The 22,787-nt window shown below is 40.1% G+C and overlaps 1 long non-coding RNA gene across 1 annotated transcript; it reads right to left on the minus strand.

Moving 5' to 3' along the window:
- Positions 1-564: 564 nt before the first annotated feature.
- Positions 565-22,787, minus strand: LOC143419198 (uncharacterized). The gene is made up of 5 exons (XR_013099176.1): positions 22,607-22,787; positions 20,902-20,989; positions 12,732-12,819; positions 763-1,063; positions 565-666 (listed from the first exon to the last, which is right to left on the minus strand). It is a non-coding gene; the product is annotated as an uncharacterized LOC143419198 (long non-coding RNA).

Raw genomic sequence — 22,787 nt, forward strand, 5'->3', positions numbered from 1 at the left:
ATTGCCATAATTATGTGATGACTGGCAAACAGTCAGTACTCCCCTCCAGTGAGTATATCTTGGAAAGGCTCCACAACTCTTTGGCAGCTTGAAAAGAAATGGATGAATATTGATAATTAATAAATGAATGGCCCAGAAAAGAAAATCAGTGACTTAGTATTTGATTCTCAACAAAAGACCTTATTCTAGTGATTCAAGCCTAAACTTAAGAAGTTTTCCAGCATTGATGCATGCTCAATCATCCAGGTAAGTCAATGTTTGTGTCGGGGACCCGATCCATGGGGTGGACCGGGTGTTTTTGAGCAGCGTGTTTTTGGGTTTAAAAGTCATGGAGATGCTGTGTTTAGAAAAAATGCATCTCAACTGTTCCAACACTTTTGACAAATAAGGGATCACTAAAGAGAGGAGCACAACTGCTGCCTAAACCAAAACCCTTATTAATAATTTATTTGCACTTTTCAATTGAATTCTGTTAAAAAATTAATAAATAAATATCTGCTGATTGTTTTTCTTTTTCAAGAGATGCCATTTTATTACAGGCAAAAACAAAAGGGAGGGCTCAAATGTGGCCATGGTTGAGACAGTTTTATAAAATTCAGAGTCTTTATTTTTTAAGAATTTGCAGATGCCGGGAAGCAGGAACTGAGGGCTGGATCCTCAGGAACACTGAGGAAGAGGAGAGGGGAGTTAATCCAGTTTCAGGAGAGAGAGATCTGCAGAGATGATTGTTGACAGGGAAAACATTGAGAAACTATTGCTTACTTGAGAGTTCCAGGAGGGCCAGCAGAGAGGGGTAGGAATCTGAATGTAGGTGAGTGTTTTAAGGTAAAGAAGACCAGTCTTGTGGAGTCAGGTAAGCTGTACAGGTAAGTGATATGTTCCTGATTCAGGCAAGATTAAGCACTGAACAGCAGCAGACTATCTGGCAAAGACCGGAGGCTCAAACTGATCCTTAAGTACTGGTGGTTGATTGCAGCTTGGTGAGAAATGGGTGTGCCTTCCTGGTGAATGGGAACTCAGACTCTGCCCTGCAGGTGGCTGGAGGGCCTCCCCATCCCACAACCTGGACTCAGAGGAGGAACAAACTACAGTACACAATAACTAGCTCAGACTATGTCACATTTTCATATTCACATCATAGTCTGTGTCTGACTAGTTGATCCCAGTTTTGTATTTTTCAGTGATAATGTGTTTTGTAACAGGTTTTGTAACACATTATTATTGGGTTATGTGTCAACTCAGTGACTTTATGACATAGACAGCACTAACAATGTCAAGGTTACTTAAGAAATTTGTGGATTTAATTGCTACCCCCACTCCAACAAAAGCCATATTTTTTTCTCTATATATGCCATGCTTGGATGACCTTCTTAGCCTTATGCACCTCTTCACCTACATTCATCATCATTTTTGCCTGTCGGACATTACCTGCACATTACAAAATACCCATATCCATGCACTCACATATTGTCACAGTGAGGGCATAGAGGGGTTGCCTTCCATTTGCATGTGTTTTATGGTAAGCTGAAAATTACATTTGTTGATGTTCTGGGATTAGCTTATTTAGGATTTACTGGAAAGCAGTGGGTTGTCTAAACAAGCCAGAGAGGATTTGGGCTGTGGGGGGACTGTGCATGTGTGAGAGTTTGTGTATGTGAGTGTGTGTGTGGGTACATATTAAACTGCATGTGTAATGATGTGCCTATGTTTACCTTGCTAAGTCTGCACTCTTTGAGTTTCCCTTTATGTATGAGTGTGTGTATCTCTGTTGATGCGAGATTGCATTTGCGTACATATCTCTATGTGCATGTGTATATGTGGGAGAGAGATAATTAAAATGTTTATTCTGTGTGTGTGTGTGTGTGTGTGTGTGTGTGTGTGTGTGTGTGTGTGTGCCAGTGTATCATTCTGGCACAAACAGAAGCAGTGGAAAATTTGGATAGGTCATGTGCATTTTTCCCAAACACGCCTCAAACTTTTGTAATCCTCTTCTAACATTTCCTCACACGGTCTGTGCTGTGAAGGCATTGGTGAAAGCTGACATAGTCACAAATTAAATATTTTTTTATTTTAATGTATCCTTTATAAACGTACTTTTGGCTGATTTTTTGTGCGTTTGTTTGCGGTTATTGCATTTGAGTTCAGAGATCATAAGGTTTAACTCTATCTATATGTCCAACTGGCTACCAAGAGATAGGAAGTTACACAACACTTCATCCATGATCATGTACTATCATAGTAGCCAAATATATGCTAAACTGTTTATTTAGAGGTCTGTGGAAGCTGGTGTGTTAAAATATCTCCTGGCTAAACATTTAAGAAGCAGATTTATTGAGTTTTCCTACTTTGTACTTTGTTTTTACACAAAACAGTTAAAACTAAAAAGAAATTCCTAACATTACTTCTATGTTATTTTGTATCACTTTTGCATTACATGGCCTGCGGTGCATTGTCTCATAATTACAAGTTAACAATATAAACCTTTGACAACTGACAAACAACATATATTTTTTGAGTAGGTACAGGTGGAGGTTTTAGTACAGTGGAGGCCACAGTACTATAAACCTGGCAGCTCATTGCTGCTTTTGATACCTGTTGAAAATCCAGCTTTTGCTGATTGGTTCGGGGTCAGCATACACTCATCTTGAGCACCACTCTGGGTTTGGGGGTTTTACGCTTGAAAAGAGAGGGTGCCAGGTTAGCAGCACTAAATAGTTATATCTGGTCTAGGTGCAGTGTGCTCATGTCTCATCATATTGCCTTTTTGTGGATAATAGACACATTAATATCTATATTATGAAGCTGAAGGGTTTTTTTGTATTTTTTTGCTATCCTCTCATTGTGCAGAGAACTTATGTAATGCAAGTACTGTTATAATTGTTTGATAAGTTAATGTAATGTGATCATTTTATTTAAATGATGCATTAAATTAGGATTCAATGAGGAAATGCAAGATGATTATGGTAATATAAAGTTAACAATATATTAACAATATTAAGTGTAGCGTCATTCAGCAGCCAGCTAATTTAACACAATTACCCACATGTACACACATACACGCATATGCATCATTTGTGAAAACAGGCAAGTTTTATAAACTACCAAAGTTTTAAAGAAGCAGCAGCAAAGGGATGACAGCTGCTTGGCTGCACTAAGATTAATTGTTGCAATTTAATCCCTCTTATGCTAAAAGGAAAAACAGATTGATTCATTTCAACAAAAGAAAGTCACAATTCCTCTTACGTCCATATGTTTTTGGAAAGTGACACTTTTGTAATTTTGCCTCTCTACACCAGCACTATAGATTTTAAATCAAATGATTTAAAATCATTTGTACATAAGGAGCTTTGAGAAAGTATTTGCCCATTCCTCATTTATCACACTTACAGAGAGTCTTAGAAAGCTTTTTTGCAGTGGGGACAAAGGACCTCCTGAACTGATCAGATCTGCAGCACAGTGACAGGAGCCATCTACCTTTGTTCCTCTGCCCTGCCAGGAGGCTGTGGAGAGGGTGTTTTCTGTTGTTCATTATAACTTTCAGTTTATTCATTGTGCTCTTCCCCACCACAGTCTTAAGCGAGTCCGGTTTCCTGCCAAGCACCAAGCTGTGTTTTTTTCATCAGCATGTCCAGCCACTTGCTATATTTGTCCATCAGGCTGCACTCTGAACAGCATAAAAGAGACTACTGGCCACCACAGACTAATAAAGTATGTGCAGCATCTTATCACATGCACCAAAGGATGTCAGCCTCTGCAGGAAGTAGATGCGGCTCTGCCCCTTCATGTAGAGAGCAGGGACTGGTTCAGCTTGTTATTCAATAGGAGCCCCAGACATTTATAACAGTGCTCCACCTCAGTGTCCTTCACATGGAAACTGGTGGATGGAATGGCCTAACTCTTCTGTGATCCACCACCATCTCCTTAGTTATAGTGGTTTCGAGGGGGAAACTCTAGAACAGTACCAATCTCTACAGGCTTATGTTCAAAGTTTACTTTGTTAGTCCTAATTTATCCTATATTGTCTAGTGTTCTAGTTTAGGTTTCCTGTATTCTCTGTTTAGTTCCCTGAGTATTTAATAAGTTTCCCTCATATAGTTGCCCTCTGTGTCCTCCTCTGTGTGTCTGTGTTTATATTGTGATGTTAGTTCTGGTGCCGTGTTCCCACTCCTTGTGTTCCTCATCCCAACATGTGCTCCTCCAAGTTCTCTTTCCCCCTCCAGGCTGCCTCTGTGTACTTCTTGTTTTACTTTGAAGGTCTGTGTCTCATGTTAGTGCATTCGGCCTCGGATAAAGCGGTTGAAGATGGATGGATGGATGGACAGTGGCTTTCAGCTTGGAGCTCTCACATGGATACCATTATTATCCAGTTTCTTTCATAATTTTGAATAATAAACACTGACCCTAAGTGACCTCAGTGTTCTGGGTACTTTTGTGGCCTCCTGGAACAGTCGTTGATGCAATACTAGAATCATTTTGATACATCAGCCACTCCTGGGAAAGTTCACCACTGTTCCAAGTTTATTCCATTTGTGACTAGTAACTTTCACCGTGATTCATTGCAAACCAATACTTTTTTAAAACATTATGTATGCTGCATATAAGTGCAATATCCATAATGCTGGAGGAGGAATTTATTGGATGTTAAATATGTAACTCTTCCTGCAACAGGAGGCAATTTGTTAAAGCTGCTGTCACAGAGAGAGATGCACTGGATCCCAGCACTCAACACAATGTCACCTGCTAGACTGAATGATGATTTCAGTTGGAAATGTTTCCTCTGAACCAGTCTACATAAAATATAGAAATAAATGTTTACTACAAAAACAGATAACCTTGTTCAAACGTACTACTTTGTTTTTGTTATTGTTATTACTGAATATATCCAAAATTGGGAAGTGAATTACTATGTGACTCTTCAAACTAATCATCTGTCAAACTGCTGTATATAAATGACATGATGTCCTTTTTGTTTCATGTTTTCATAAGGCCAGGATAACCTGGTGAAATTGAGGTTTGTGCTCCCCTTTTACCCTTTGGTACTTGACATTGGAGTTATATGAGTTTGGTTTAGTACCACAGATTAATATACTTCTAAAGCACACCAGAGAGAAAAGCAGGAACATATTACAACTTGTAGTAAAGGTCAGATTTCTCAGTGCTGGTGTACACACACACACACACACACACACACACACACACACACACTGACAAATACAGATAAATATCTACAAATATGGTCAATAAACAACAAACAATGTTGATAGTATCATAAACTTGCAATTCTAAACTTGCTTTCCCTCTGTGTATTTTCCTGTTAATGTTGCTGTTTTTGTCCTCACATCTCAACTGTCTGCATTTAGCATTTAGATTAGTGCAAACTTCGATTAAGATGGTGTTCCATTTCAAATGCAAGCTTAAAAGTAAGGCTAAGACAAAAATATGCAAAACAAAAGTAACTGGAGTAATACAAATCCCCAATTCAAATTCTCTGCCTCTTTTTTGTCTTGGAAGCATTATGGAGTGGATTATTGTAGATTATAATCACAGGCAGTAAAAATTGCAGAAACTAGACTTTTTGTTAAACAACTACTTCTTATTGTCACTTAGTGAGTGGGGAAAAGAGAGATAATGGAAAGAGCGAATGCGTAACATCACTAACAGCTGTCCAGTAAGTGCTAATCTTATTTGGACCTCTCTGCTAATAAGATGTTTAAGTGGGTTTAGTTTATTTAAATGTGGGTGGGAATGTTTTGGGTTTAGGTCTCTCCAGACCTGGAACAATTTCCATTTAGGTGAAATGACGAGTTTCTTTCATGTTCTCTAGAGGAAAGTAATTGAAAGGCACTTTGTCTGTCCTCCCTGCTTCTGCATTTTTTTTTTTTTTTTTTTGCCTGAAAACTCGTCGTCCCCATCTTCCTCGACCGTTCCGTTTCACTTGTGTTATCCTGTGACTAAATCCCCTTTTTCTTCTTGGGTGAAGAAAGGAAGTGTGTCTCTCACCTCACATAACGCATCACACAAAATCACATCAAAAGAAAGAGAGAGCTTTGTGAATAAATCATACATACGAGTGAGCGAAACTACCAACATGGTTCTCATCACATTTTACATTATTTAACACTCACCGACTCCGTGTGTGTGTGTGTGTGTGTGTGTGTGTGTGTGTGTGTGTGTGTGAGTGAGTGAGTGAGTGAGTGAGTGAGTGAGTGAGTGAGTGAGAGAGAGAGAGAGAGAGAGTGTGTACTAAGCTATTAGATATATATATATATAATATATAATTAACATAAGGCTAATCTCATGCAAGATGACGCAGCGTCTTAAACCATGAATGGAAACCCAACTAAACTGATAGTAGGACACTGCTGACTAAAATTTCAACAATAACCTTTTTTTTTTTTTGAAATCATGTTTCTGTCTTCTGTTAAAAGATAAGTGTGAATTTTAAAGTTATACTTCTACCCCCACACTCGAGACTGTTTTCTTGTTCTGGATGATGAGAAGATTATTCCAGCTGGGTTACAAGAAGATAGCTGTATCCTCGTCCTCGAGGAAAAAATGAAAAGTAAAAATGCTAGCCTGTGTTCTGTCCATAAAACAAGCTCTTTGGTCTACACTGTGTTTCTTACTGTTAACTTCTGTCATTGTGCAAGGCCACTGAGGTAATTTCATGCTTGGTTGTGGGAAATCAGACTTTGGATCTTGCCAGATACCCAAAAGATCCAGATTAGGATTGGTTTAGGACTTAATCAGGCATCAACACTCCCTGTAAATTGCAGAGGAAAACAACTACCAGAAAGTTTGCCAGACTGTAAAATCAGTTGCAAATTGGTTTGATTACAAAATTGGGACCGAAGTTGGGCCAAAGTGAGTGACCATGTAAAAATAGCAGATACGGTAAAAACATATATACAATCAATTGAATGCATGTATTGCAATTTTCCCTGTGTAATGAGTATTTTTGGTATCATATTTCTTTGTAAATTTGCTTTGTATGTGGACAGTATACTTTTTGCTAAACCTCAATAATTTAACAAAGGGGTGTAGTATCATTGTATACTTGTTATTATAATTATAGAATAAGATACATCATTTCTTTTTTTATTTCAAATTTTTGAATTCTTTTTTTTATTTAATTTCCATTAAAAGCACTGGGACAGCTCTGTGTTTCCCTATGTAAGACACAGTGCTACAGGCATGCCTTAAAGCCATAAAGGCCTGGATAACTTGTAATTTTATACTTCTAAATCCGGACAGTACCGAGGTTATTCTACTTTGCCCTTATACCTCAGAAACATGGCATCCAACCAGAAACCTACTCTGTGTGGCATTACTCTGTCCTACGGTAACACTGTGAGAAGTCACTGGAGTTATTCTTAACTGGGATGTGTTCTTCAACATGCATGTTAAATAAATATGCAGAATTGCTTTCTTCATTCACTCTAGTGTAATTCCTTATTAGGCTATTCAGTCCAACTGGCATCTCAAGCCATTCTACAATTTTATTTAAAATGTCACACTTTTGGAGTACTAACAGGGACTAAAAAGAAAGATCAGATTCCTCCCTACACTCAATTTGGAACTTAATTTAAAGCCCTTCTTATCACGTACAAAACCTCATCATGGCTCGTCGCATCTTAAAGATTTTTTAAGATCTGTAAGATGTGAGGGGGCCTGATTATGTTACTATAAGGCTAATAATAACATATTGTCCCAGTAGAACACTTCTGCTCTCAGACTGCAGGGTTATTTGTGGTTCTTAGAGTTTCTAAAAGTAGAATGGGAGGCAGAGCCTTCACCTATCAGGCCACTCCTCTGTGGAAACAGCTCCCATTTCAGATTCAGGAGACAGACATACTCTCTACTGTTAATATTAGACTTATAACTGTCATTTGTGATTCAGCCGATAGTTAGGATTGGATCAGTCCTCAGTTATGCTGATATAGTCTCAGGTTTCTGGGTGTTTCTTCTTCACTCACTACCGCTGCTACATGTCATAAATACTTTGTCTTCTGTCTCCCATAGTTTGTGTTTTGTCCTCGTCTCTGTGTGCCCTTCTTTTTTCTTGTCTTTCCCTTCATCCCGAAGTAGGACACAACTGTCCCTCCCAAAGACTGGTTCTGCTGGAGGTCTCTTCTTGTTTAAAGAGAGTTTTTACTTCCTGTTGTTACAAAGTACTACTTGTAGATGATTGTCTGATTGTTGGGGTTTTCTCTCTAATATTTGTGGGTCTTGAACTTACAATAGAAACTGCCTCTAGGTTATAATTATTGTGAGCCAGTGCTATATAAAAAAAAATTTGAATTGAATGTCAACTACAAAAAGTGCTGGACAGTTTGTCAACTATGACTATGTTGTTTATGAGAGACAAAATGCACACAAATGCTTTCATGACTACTCCAAACCCGCCATGTCACTTTTAATTATAGTTTTCATTTGTGCGGCACCATGCAGGGATGTATTGTGTACAGTTTATCCCCCAAAAGGAAAAAATGGATAAACTTATCTGTCAAATTAAAAGGACTTGGAGGAGGTGGTGCCTTTGTAGAAATGAATCTTCCTGAAAAACTCCCCACTGTAATGTAATGGATTTGAGTTTAATTACAAACTTCATCACACACATACATACACCGGTGTGCAAAAACACACACTCAAGATAAGAAAACAAACACAATCCTTGTTTGTACTGAAGTAAACACACAGAGTAAATTCTGCCTCTGTACACCAGAACACACAAAAGCATCTCGGCAAATAAGTATAGAAATATGCAAGTACATAGACAGCACAAGTGTGTGTATTTGTTGTGTCTAGTAGAGAGAAATTGTTATAAAGTTTTTGTTATTATTATTATTATTATTATTATTATTATTATTATTATTGTATTAAAGGAGATGACACAGAATAATCCACGGACTTAATTTTTATTCTGAAAGCAAAATTGTCATGGTCCTGGGCCAGTATTCTTAGTTTTTGTGTGTTTTGTATTCTGTTCTCTATTTATGCCTTGGTTCCTAGGTTGTTTAGTTAAGCTGTTCCTTATTTGGTTACCTCCTGTGTTCCCCTTTATGTATCTGTGAACCCTTGTTTCCCCTCCTTGTGTTTTATTCCATGTTTTCCGTTATGTCCGTGCTCTCTCCTCCTGTCTGAACCTCTGTGTACTTCCTGTTTTACTTTGACAGTCTCTCGTCAGTATGCGTCATGTTGTGTTCACCCCGCCCTGTCTCGTTACGGTTATCTGTGTCAGCTGTGTTCCCCATGTGCTCCCACTTCCCTCGTTTACCCTCTGTGCATTTATGTCCACATCTCCCTCAGTTCAGTGTCGCGTTCTCCCTCGTGACTGTGTGCCCTTCCGTGTGTTTCCTCGTAAGTCAGTTCCTTAGTACTTCCCAATTCAGTTTCGTATTATTTTGTGTCGCCGTTATCTTTTGTCAGCAATAAAGCTGTATTTTGAGTTCAGTCCTGTTTTCCTGTGAGTTTGCGTTTGGGTCCCCATCCTGCCTGCACACAGCCTGATCATGACAAAAATACTTTGTTGCCGTAATATGATTAGGGCTATTTTATATTTTGCCCTTGGTTTATTTGAAAGAAGTTTGCGTAACACAGTGAGCAGAAATAAGTACGTGCTATGGTAGAGGGCATTAATCTCCTTCTCTTGAATTTTTCACAATAATTACAAGGCCTGATGCTGAAACCTCCATTGTCGTGTGTCCTTTGGTAAACCTTGAAAGGGAAAATTGGGGCTTGCGTTTGTGATGACAGAACCTGACTGACTCTAGTCGATTCCAAAGTTAAATGAATGCTTACATAACTTTAGAAATGAATGCGGGGGTATGTGATAGAGAAGCATTCCTTAGATTCTCAGCATCCCATTTACTGAGAATGACACTAAGTCCCACACAGTTTGCCGCTGAAGAATCATTACAAGCAGAGCAGTTCCCTTCTACAACTCTTTAGAGAAACCTTTTGTAATGCAGCTTACAGATGTGAAAGAATAAAGTTAAAAAAGCTCAGTGTCTACAAGTAATATCATTCAGTATTTTCCTGGCACCGACTAACATCCTTTCTAACAAAATCTCATTCTTAGCAAACTACAGTTCTTCAGATAATCATTACCATTTGAATATGACCACATTTAAACTCCAGTGTTTTTAAAAATTAACATTTATTTGCTGCCAAGGAGTACAGGTAGGTACAAACCAGAAGGTCAGATAGGCAAAGGTTATGACAAAGAAGGCATGATGATTGGTTTGAAAGTCAGCAGTGTCCTACTATCAGTTTAGTTGGGTTTCCATTCATGGTTTAAGACGCTGCGTCATTTTGCATGAGATTAGGTTTGGATTTCTGAGTCTACAGAAATACAGATTTTCATGTTCTGTAGCAGACCTGTAAACCTTTTCTTCTGCAATCCAAAGGGATATTACAGGGACTACAATCATATATCTATTACCCAGGGATAGCCAAAAGGAGACAGTTCATGCAGTTTACACTGAAGAGATTATTTTATTTGTATTGTGTATTACTAAGTAAAACACTTGCAAATGGGCAACTTGCCTTCCATAGTCTTAGTGAACAGCATAGACAGTATATATTGCATATCTGCAAATCCCTGTTTTGATAGCATGCATTAATTTGAGTTCTCCTATATTTTATTTTTTGTCCTTGTTAATATCATGTTTTTTGACCAAGGGGAATATTAATGCTTCATCCAAGCCTGGATTTTGCAGTATTTTGGGTTAGCTCTTATGTAGGGATGTCATTTGTATTATTTTCATTTCTATGGTTATTTATGTAGGGAGGGTTACAAAACATTACACAAAATACACACAAAATACACACTTTTGTATATTTTAAACATACATATAGAAAAATCAACTTGAAACCTTCTGATTTTGGTGGATGAATGGCTGTGTGCTTAATTCATCTTTCCAAAAGATGGCATTTACCCTTGGGGTTTTCCACTGAACTCCAATGTAGATGATAAAGTAAATGAAGCCCCCCCCCCATTTTTTTCTACTTTTTCTGCTTTCTTTTGCTAAAGGAAAAAGACACAAAAGCTTTCTCATGTGGCTATTCCCTCTACTTTCAGCATTGATCTTTGTTTGAGGAAGCTCCTTCAGAAATGCCTGCAGGTGAGAATAAAAAGACAGAGGCTGAAAAGAAGGAATGCCACAAGAGCCTTATATAAGATGCTCAGATGGTATTCACAAAAAAAGGCGGGGAGGGGGTGGGGGGGAGTTGACAGTTGTGTTTCCCAAAGTGGAAGATGGTGTTATAACCTGATGGTAAGGGAAGAGTCACAGGAGATACTCAAATTCTCTTGCAACTTGTCTTTAGTGAAAACACCAACCTATAGAGATTCTCTTTCTTTCAAACCTGCAGAGACACTTAAAAATGCTGTCAATGAGAAAGATGACACAGTGAGTTGATACTGTCATCCTCAGTGTGTGTATCTATGTATACGTGTGTGTATGTTATATGTGTGTAAGTCAAGAAATGGGATTTTTATGTCAGCAGCCCCGTACAATGTGTCACAACACATTGTGATCCAAATCCATCACTGAGAATTCTTTCCCATCATCTATCACAGTCTTTGATAGCTCAGAGTGTGAGTGGCTGAAAGGGTCGTTCACCGCTGGCTGCCCTCCATCAAAGACCATACATGAAACAGGGAAAAGTAGAAGAGGGGAATGCTTTCAGTTCAGGATGAAAGGGGTAGAAACCACATCTTTTACTTTATATTTGTTTAATTTTTGTCTTTACTATTTTATCTTTGCTTTATCTTTACTCTTTACTTTTGGAAAAATAATAGTCAAACAAGACACGTCACATGCCAAGATTAAAATAATAAATAGTCAGTTGCACTTCAGCCTCTCCATCTGTCATGGTGCTGGGTCTGCAACCCAGTATTTATGTTTCAGATCTTGATTTAATATTATTTGACTATTGTTGGTGCTGGTTTAGGTTATTTTTCTGTTGTGCTTAGTGATCTTAGTTCTTCCTTCCTCTGTATTTTTCTATTTTTCTTAGTCTGTGTCAATTCCTATGTCTTCTCTGTGCTAGTCCTGGTCCCACGTCCCATGTCTAGTCACCCTTGTCTCTATCTTCCCTGTGTTCCTGAGTCAGCCATGTCTCAGAGTGAAGCCTGTCTCTCTGAGTCTGTGTCTTTGCGTATGTCTCGTGATTCCTGTTTTACTTTGACAGTCCTTGTCCTATGTCAGCGTTTACTGCCTTGCTTCCTCCCTGTCGCGTGATGTCTGATTAGCCCCAGCTGTGTGTCCCTCCTGTTTCCTATCCCCTCAGCTTTTGTTTGTATTTCACTTTCCTACTGTAAATAAAGCTCACTTGCAGTAAAGTCAGTCGTCAGTGCCTGCACTTGGGTCCTTCTCTCATAACTCTATATGTCTGCTTCTGCAGCCATGACAGCATCACTTATGTCGTGCTTTGAAAAGTAAAGGTCTGTGTGTTCAATTATCATTTTCTTTTGTTTGTTAACACGAGCAGTTAGTTATCTAACTTCCCTAGAAATAGTAATATAAAAGTTTAAAACGTCAAGAAAAATCAAATACAATAAAAAAAATCAGAAATACTGTACAGCAAAATAGGTAGTAACATTAAATGTATTGAGGTCATGCAAATTAGGATTTTCAATGCAATAATTGTTTTGTTAAACAGTTTATCTGTACATGCAGTAAACAAACAAATAGACAAAATCAGTATTTCCCAAAATATTTTACCTTTTCTTTGTTGTTATTGTTGGAATTCTGACTTCACTGAGAGTTTAAAAGCCTCTTTATGTTTCTTTGATAACATCATCAGTCTGATCTGCCAAAACAAGAAGACCAGACACTTTACACTTTACTGTGCTTCATGGAACTCTGCTTGTAGAGAAATTCTCTATGAAACATACCAAACCATATATCAAAGATTCGTTCTCACAAGGCAGAACCAAAGCTATGATTTCCTCATAAACTGCAATGCAAAGCCTGATAGGGACACGAAAAGAAACAAATAAAAGACAAGACATAATGAATCTGATGAAGAAAGATTTACTTCCATCAATAGTCTTCCGTGGGTGTCAAACAAATCTGGAGACATCACTGAGAGCACCACAATTTCACCATCTGATCTGAGTCTTTGGATAGATATGATGACTTTTGAACATTTAAAAACTTAGTTAACATTACTTTAATGTCAAATTTATTCGAAAACTTTCATCTTTATCATGTATCAATGTTTTAGGGGGGGAAAAGAAAGTAAGAGTTATATTTCCCAAACCGCATGAGCAAAAAATCCCATTCACAGTAAGCCTATCTGTTACAGTAGACCCCAAGGGCCACAGCGGGTAGCTCTGCATGTTCGATTTGGCAGATTTTTTTATTTTTTTTTTACACCAAATGCCCTTCCTGATGTAACCCCCGAGGGATTTGTGTCTGCTCCTGGGACTAAATGAGGAACCTTTCACTTGTTAGGCGAATGTGTAAGCAACTATACTATGAAGCTTCCATTAGATAGAGGATAATTGGAAATAATTGCCAGTATTAATCTTCTTTATTTCCACAAGTGCGAAATTTTCTTGTTTTAACTAACTGATGAAAATGTAACATACCCATGAGAAAACTGTGTACATGTAGATCAAATCAGTCTTCTAGCTTCAAAACACTTCACAAATCACACAGAAACACATGAAAGAAGTGCATGATTTTTGCATTTTATGATACAATTTGGAATGTGTGAAGCCAAATTAGGGCATCCTTGTATGACTTTAGCAATGCTAAATCTGATCTTATTTCTCCCAGACTGGGACAGATCAGAATAAATAGTGAGAGAAGGCATATTTTTATGGCAGTATAATGATGATTGTCTGCGCACCTAAAGCGGTCACACACAAAAAACACAGTCTGTTAGTCACTAAACCCTTAATTCAGCAGTTTGAAACTAGGCCATTAGTGTATGAGAGAGCCTGAAAAGGAGGGAAAACAAGAACATGAAGGCCTGTGTGTGTGTGTGTGTGTGTGTGTGTGTGTGTGTGTGTGTGTGTGTGTGTGTGTGTGTGTGTGTGTGTGTGTGTGTGTGTGTGTGTGTGTGTGTCCTGCAGCTGAAACAGAGATAGCTGTGTGGCCAGGACAAGTTGTATTCTCTTCTAGTACTTATATCACCTCCTGTCCCTGACTGTATATGTGAACATGTATTCATATCTGCAATGACAGCAAGATTAAGTAGTTTTTTCAAATGTTAAAAGTCAGCATCTTCATTGTGTATGTGTACACCATCTTCACCCCTCCTCTCTTCTTGCATGCAGTAGTTAATCCCCTGGATTGCTATTTAATTTAGTGCATTGATTGCTGACAAATAGAAGAAGTGTGTGCCTCATACTGGTCTGTCAATCAGCACTTGTATGAAGGTGTCTCCTTTGTGTGTTTGTCTGTGCAGAAAGGATGATATCAATTTACATATTAATAGCACTGAAAAAATAAAAATATATGTGTATAACTGGTGAAGCAAGGACAACGAGGAAATTGTTTTCTCTGTTCAGTTTGTCTGCATTAATTTCTGTATGGGATTTTGCTGCTGAGTGAGTTTTTGGAGCATGTAACAGAAAAGCAGAACAAAATAATAAAATCTGCAAAACCAGTATTTAAAATTACCACAATGAAAGTATAAGCTAATGCCTTAGTCACACATGCATAGAAACCTGTCTATACCTGTGTGCCCTATCCAAGGAATATTGCATATTGCTTAACAGGATGGCGAATGGTTGCTGGAAGTTGGTGGTTGCTGCCAGGCAAAATCAATCAAAAATCTGATAGTGATTAAAAACAAAGTTGTGCCTTAAAACCGCAACTAGCAGGTTTTTCCCTAGAGTCCAGTGGTTGCCAGATGTTTACTAACTAGTTTATGGGCTTGTGTGACTCAGGCTTTAGCAACAGATTCAGAGTGAGTCATCTACAGCAACCACTCACCAACTGGTCAGGAAATAGATAATATTTTCCCTAGCAACTGGTTGCAGACCAATTTCTAGGCCTGAGTGACTGGGGCAAGACATTTACACTTTTTTTCTAAGAATTGCAGGCATATATACTTAGCATTAAATCACTTCCTTTTATGCATCAGCATTTCTGTTCAGTCATATTTCTGGCCATATCCAGTTTGGAGTTGGAGAAATGACCAAAAAAGACAATGTTTTTGGCTGATCATTCCAATATGCTCAGAAGCCACTGATATTTATTCTGTTTGATGAGTTTTTGTGCAATACCACGGAACCAAAACTTCAAAGGGAAAACTTGCCAGCAAAATTCAAGATAACTGCTATTAGGAACTATTACTCACTGTGCGTACACATCTTAAATCTAAAGATTTAAGATGGCGGCGCGCACAGACGCAGCGGCCCGGAGCTCCTACACTTTTGCACTTTTGGTGGTACTGTGTATTATTTCACACAGTCTGGGGTTACTTCAATACAACAGAGATGATCTACTACAACTAAGCCGTGGAGATCTTCAACTAACATCCGAGTATCTCATCCCCCCGGAGATCGTTAAGCAACCCCCGGGGCTACCCGCAACAGCAAGCCGCAGGAGGAGACGTTGCGAGCGGAGGCAGAAGAGAGGCAAGCGGGGAGGCCTGTGGGCACGGCTAAAGACTAGTCCGTTTAAACCACCACTCCCGATCATATTCCTCTCCAACGCCCGTTCAATCCATTACAAACTGGATGAAATACGACTGCAGATCGCCACTCGACGGACTTTTAATAACTGTTCGTGCATGATTTTCACTGAAACCTGGCTGGACAGCGCCATTCCCGATGCGGCTATCGATCTAGCAGGCCGCACCGCCTATCGAGCCGACAGGTCTGCGGACTCGGGTAAGAAGACTGGCGGGGGGCTGTGCATCTATATTAACAACCTTTGGTGCACGAACGTCACGGTAACGGAAAAACTGTGCAGTACAGAGGTAGAACTGTTGGTGTTAAAGTGCCGTCCATTCTATCTCCCTCGGGAATTTTCTGCCGTTTACATCTGCGCTGTTTACATTCCACCAGATGCTAATGCTAAGCTAGCGTTAGCACAATTGAGCAGCAGCATCAATAACAGCCTGGTAGCACACCCGGACAGTGTCTTTATTGCGGCTGGGGATTTTAACCACGCGGACCTGAAATCTGTACTTCACAATTTCCACCGTAATGTGAAGTGTGCTACCAGAGGAGATAGAACGTTGGACCAGGTGTACACCAACATGGCGAATGCGTACAGAGCCCAGGCTTATCCCCACCTGGGTCTGTCAGACCATCTCTCCCTTCTGCTACACCCAATATACACACAAAAGATCAAGAGCACTGGGATTACAACCAAAACCGTGAGAACATGGCCGCAGGACGCTATTCCGATGCTTCAGGACTGTTTCCACTGCACAGACTGGGATGTATTCAAGGTGCAGGACACTGACAATCGTGTCGCATTGGACAGTTACACCTCCACTGTCTTGGACTACATCTGTTTCTGTGTGGACAATGTAACAACTTGGAAACGATTCCGTGTGTTCCCTAATAATCCACCCTGGATGACACACGGAGTTCAACAACTTATTCGAACAAGGAACAACGCTTTCAAATCCGGGGACCAGGAGGCATACAGTGCTGCCAGGGCCAACCTGAGAAGAGGCATCAAGACTGCCAAGCAGCAGCACAGGAGGCGTATCGAGGCCAGGTTTGAGAACAACACAAACCCAAGGCAGGTCTGGGAGGGCATCAGGGCTATCACGGACTACAAAAGAAGAACACCATCACCCTCAGCCGACAGTTCTACTCTGGCTGAGGATCTAAATCTCTTTTATGCCCGTTTTGACAGGGAGAACACCGACCCTGTCCTGTCCCCTCTCCCCTCAACCGACCCTGCTCCGGTCCTGAGCACTCATGAGCTGAGGCGTGTGTTCCGGAGCATTAACACCAGGAAGGCGGCCGGGCCGGATGGAGTGCTGGGCCGGGTGCTAAAAGACTGTGCTGCGGACCTGGCGGACGTCTTCACCTCTATATATAACACCTCGTTGTCCTGTTCACTGGTACCATCCTGTTTCAAAGCAGCAACCATCGTTCCCATCCCAAAACAGTCAAATGTCACATGTCTGAACGATTTCAGACCTGTGGCACTCACCCCCATTCCTGCCAAATGCCTGGAGAGACTGGTCATTAAACACATCAGAGCTGCTTTTCCACCATCCCTGGACTCGCACCAGTTTGCATACAGGGAGAACCGGTCAACCGAGGATGCGATCGCCACAGTGCTGCACACATTACTGAAGCACTTGGAACACAGGAACACCTATGCACGGCTCCTCTTTGTAGACTACAGCTCGGCTTTTAATACCATCCGGCCATACAAACTCCGTCCCAAACTCCACCAACTGGGACTTAACTCCTCTCTGTGCAACTGGATTGTGGACTTCCTCACTAACCGTAGACAGAGTGTCAGAGTGGGTAAGAACACCTCTTCCACCCTTGTGGTCAACACCGGTGCCCCTCAGGGGTGTGTTCTGAGCCCTCTGCTATACACTCTCTTCACCCATGACTGTATTTCCTCCTGCGCGTCCAATCTCATTGTTAAGTTTGCAGATGACACTACAGTGCTCGGACTTATATCCAACAATGATGAGACAAACTATAGGACAGAGGTGCAACAACTAGAGTCATGGTGCCACGACAATAACTTGGTCTTAAACACCAAAAAGACCAAGGAGATCATTGTAGATTTCCGGAAGAGGGGCCATAACAACCATCTGCCTCTCTTCATTGGCAGTGAGGCGGTGGAGAGGGTGAGCAGTTTTAAATTCTTGGGGGTAACTGTGACCGAGGACCTGTCCTGGGGCAACCATATCACCTCAGTTGTACGGAAGGCCCAACAGCGCCTCTACTACCTGAGGAGACTGCGGAGCGCACACATTCCCAGATCTCTGATGTTGAACTTCTACAACTGTGCCATCAGCAGCGTTCTGACGTATGGATTTCTAGTGTGGTTCCCCAGCTGCACCAAGGCCGATCAGCAAGCACTCCAGCGGGTGGTGAAAGAAGCTGGCAGAATTATTGGAACAAGTCTGCCAGAGATCAGTAATATCCTCCCCACTCGCTGTCTGAGGAGGGTGCACAGTATCCTGCGGGACCAACATCACCCTGCGCGCCACCTTTTCCATCTGCTGCCCTCAGGGAGAAGGTACAGGTCTATACAGGCCAGAACATCCAGACTGGCCAACAGCCTGTATCCACAGGCTGTGAGGCTCCTGAACTCTCTGCCCCCCTCTCACGGACAATAACCATATCCAACTTCTTAATAGCAATGAACTGGTCTGCATTGGTGCATCATATCTTTATTCTCTTCCCCCTCCTGCCCCCCCCCCTCTTTCTTAAATAGATAACTATCATATCTGATATCATATCTCACAGTACAATAATATTGAATGGGTTGCATTGTTGTATTTTGTCATGTTTCTCAGGTCTTTGTCTGAATTTCTACGAACATTATTGCTAAGGATTGTCTTATTGCATTGGAGTCACACTGGGTTAAATATGTACACTTGGGTTTTAAGGGGTATTTATTATTTTCTTCTTTTTTTTGGGTTGTATGGAAGCCCCAAACGCAATTTCATTGTTCTTGACAATGACAATAAATAAATAAATACTAAAAAATACTAAATACTGATAGTGTTATAGGTTTTATATAATGATATTTTGACGAAGAAAGGGTAAAGTAGAAGAAAATAGGGACAGAAAATGCACACTGGGAATGTCAAAACAGATGTTGCTTAGCAACTATTTCTGGCTCATTAAGGCTCATTTCAAACAAAATTCAACATCAGTGCTCTCTGTTTTCCAGCGTTGGTGTTTTATTGCCTTTTAAGTGTGATAAATCATTCAAGGCCAAGCAGTTTTATTCTGTTGGTTCTGCAAATGTATCTCTTAGATTTTTCTGAAATTATTATACATCATTATTTTGAACAGCTTCTTGTTTAAATATATGCTTACATCTTTGCACAGCCTTAGGCACAGGCTTGTGCTCAGGTCTAGGGCCTTCTTTCCATTCTTTCAACATAGTTTTGTTTAATTTTATATGTGGATTAGCATTTAATTTCTAACTTCATGATATATAAATATTTAGTCAGGTGGTTGCCTCACTGAGAAAATGGAGGTAATGAGCTCATCACTGTTTGGTGTGTCTGCCTGCCTTTCAATAGTATCCCATAAAACATTTATTTTACAGCACAGAAAGAGGGCTTAAACCAAAGATCAGATGGCAATTTGTTATTTTTATAACTTTGGAAATATGTTGGAACTTTTTTTAAGCTTGTAATTTCTTGAAAATGTGGGCCTATTTGAGGTCTTATTTTGTTTATGAGTTGATTTTTATGATTTATAGAAACTCACACTCATGGAGCGATTGTGGCTCAAGAGTTGGCAGTTTGTCTTGTAATCGGAAGGTTGCTGGTTCAAGCCCCGGCTCCAACAGTTTCAGTCATTGTGTCCTTGGGCAAGACACTTCACCTGTTGCCTACTGGTGGTGGTCAGAGGGCCCGGTGGCACCAGCAGCTGTGGCTACCATTTAGTTTGCCATCACCAGCGGGTGGATGACTGAATGTAGTGTAAAGCGCTTTAGGGTCTATAGGTACTAAGTAAAGCGCTATACAAATACAGGCCATTTACCATTTATAGCACATTCCTAATTAGCATAGGTGTCAAATAGTGTATTTTATTTTACTAAAGCAATAAATGCTTAAAATGACAATTACTAGCTGAAAAATTTCGATTCTGGATTATGATATTAAAAGGTTTATAAGCGTGTGCAATGTTTAGAATAAAAATGTGCAAACAAAACAAACACACATGAACAACTCATCACTGTGTTATTGTTGATCACTTCCAAAGTTCGTTGCAGCATGCAAGAGTTTCCATGAGGTGAGTGGAAACATTTCTCCAAGTGGTGAAGACGGCTGCACGAAGGGCATTTACTGTCTGAAACTGTTGTCCATTTTTGTAAACTTCCCTTGCCATCCATCCCCAAAGGTTCTCAGTTGGTTGGTCCAAAAGAGTGATGTCATTATCCTGGAAGAAGCCCCTTGTCCTGCCAGCATTGTGTACTGTAGGGTTGTCCTGTTGAAAAATCCAGTCGTTATCACACAGACGAAGGCCCTCAGTCATGAGGGACGCTCCCTGCAGCATCCAGACATAGCCAGCGGCCGTTTGATGCCCCTGGACCTCCATTGTTCCACTGAAGGAAAAAGCACCTCACACCATTATGGCACCCCCTCCTCTGTGGCACTTAAAAAACATCTTAGGTGGGATTAAGCGTCATTTTCAATAAATTGCATGCTCAAAAATGTTTTGTCTCACTCCCATTTCTTCTTGTTGCATGTTGAAGCTCTACTTGTAATCTCTTTAAGATCCAACCATGCAAAATGTGATTTTTTTTGCCAATTTTCAGGTTGTCTTAAACTTTTGATCGGAACTGTACCATGGCAGTTCAGCATAAACCAGCTACCAGTTAGTTTGGTAATGATCAGGAAATGATTACATCCTAGTTGAAAAAAAAAGTTTTGGACATTGAAAATATAGAAACAAACAGTTTTCTCATTTATTGTCATATGAGATATACTTTGGTAATATAGTGTGTGGCCCATCGTTACGTGCAATTTAGTCACCGTACAACAACTGCAATAATTTGGTCTGCATTGCTGGTAAGAAGTTGGACTTGTTTATGGTGGGTGTTGAGTCCACAGGGGTATCCTTTGTCACTGGTTCTGTTCATAATTTTTATGGACAGAATTTCTAGGCTTCTCTGCTAGAAATTGTGGTCTGTTGGCATTACAGGACCATAACTAGTGGTTTGTAGCCCAATGTGCAGTGGAAAGAATGAGAATTAGCACCTTCAAGTCTGGCCTGGGAAGATCTTGTTCTCCTGGATAAGCTGGAAGAGGTGGCTGGAGAGAGGTCTGGGATTCTCTGCTTAGGCTGCTGCCCCCGTCCATAGATAAGTGGAAGAAAATAGATTAATTGTATTTGTTTAATTAATAAATTATCTGCCGTGTAAATCTCACCACCAGATGTAAGCTACAACATTATCACAATACTTTATTAATTCATAAGGAAACTATGTCAATGGACCACCATGCCAAAAACCAAGCTTGAACCAGGGACCTTCAGATCTTCAGTGTGACGCTCTCCCAACTGAGCTATTTCGGCAACTGTTGTAATTCAAAGAGCAACTTATCAGATTGATACTGTCATTCCAGTTATCTCAATAAAAGATAAATGCAGATGATATTCTTGCGTGGACCAACAAATATTTTCAACTCACTCTCCATCAGTTGTTGGTCTGCTCGCACTCAGGCTGATTTAAGTTGCTAACTAAAAACAACCTTCAGAATTTAATCACTTGTATCTTTCTCAACCCTGTGGAAGAAGGAGAAATTTAGCTGTTTCTTTATAAGTGCTCTTCTGGTATTTTTACTGCATTTAAAGTATTTCGTTTTGTGATTAGATTGTGATTGTGTGATTATTTTAATTTATAGAAAGATGGGAATTTCATCAAAGCATCAGAGTATTTTTCTGAATTCCTCTCCGCTGCCTTACCTAAATTACACCTTTCATATTCTTGGTGATTACATTTAACCTCCTATAGTCAGTTAATGTACCCACTCACTCCAAATATCACATCCCTCACCTGGTTCTTTCCTCTGGGGAGAACTTGAGGTGGTAGCTGTACACAGCGCAAAAATAAAAATAAATAAAGAAACGCTTATAGCATCAAGTCAGTAAAACCTCTGCGATGTTGATCTGGTCGGTGAAGTAGCAGAGGGGGTTGTTAATCAGATTCAGCTGCTTTGGTTCTCTTGAAATTAACAACAGGTGCAGTACAGGGGAAACAATGAGACCCCCAAAACAGAAACTGGTTTTACAGATGGAGACCACTGTAAAACCAGTTTCTGACTGTTTTGTCACTAGTTTTGTATTTGACTCGGAATACCTGAACCCTACAGAGGTTTCGCAGTCTAACACCTCCAGAATGACACATCAATACATCAATACAAAGTTTGCTGTGTTTCCCAGCACAGTCTCATGACGGAGATTCCAGGAGACAAGCAGTTACTCTAGGAGATCTGGAAAGGGACGTAGAAGTAGGGCTGCTCAATTAATCGAATTTTAATCACGATTACGATCTGGGCTTTCAACGATCATTAAAAATGACTGAGCCGATTATTAGCCCCTCCCTCATTTATCCGCGACACCTTAAAGGCCGGTCCGTGAAAATATTGTCGGGCATAAACCAGTCCGTGGCGCAAAAAAGGGTGGAGACCGCTGATTAAGAGGACCCGAGGGAAGCTCGGAAAGCTAAGCAGAAGTTATTTGGAGAGTGACTGCCGTTGGTTGAAAAGAGAGTTTAAAAAACAAACTTCAGTGGTGTTGCACACTATTTTATATTATTTTTTAAAGTCATTGTTAACCCTTTAAAGCCGGTCAGAGCAGCACGCTCCGTTTTGTGTAACAATTTTTAAATCCCTGTAGAACCTGAACCGTGTAAGCTAGCGCAATAATTTGTTTTGCATATGAAACCGGAGGAGTTGTACTTACATCTGATGCCATCAGCTTGTCCTCGGTCACGGTTTCCTTCCACATACAGCTTTGCAAAAACTGCATAAAAAGCGCTTGCAGGAACAAAAACATAATATTCCAGAAACACGCTTTGCCGATCCAATCAGCTGTTCATAACACTTCCCACAGTGAAAAAGTCGTCAGCGCGAACTATCACATG

The sequence above is a fragment of the Maylandia zebra genome, linkage group LG6 (assembly GCF_041146795.1).
Source record: "Maylandia zebra isolate NMK-2024a linkage group LG6, Mzebra_GT3a, whole genome shotgun sequence".
NCBI classification, from domain to species: Eukaryota; Metazoa; Chordata; class Actinopteri; order Cichliformes; family Cichlidae; genus Maylandia; species Maylandia zebra.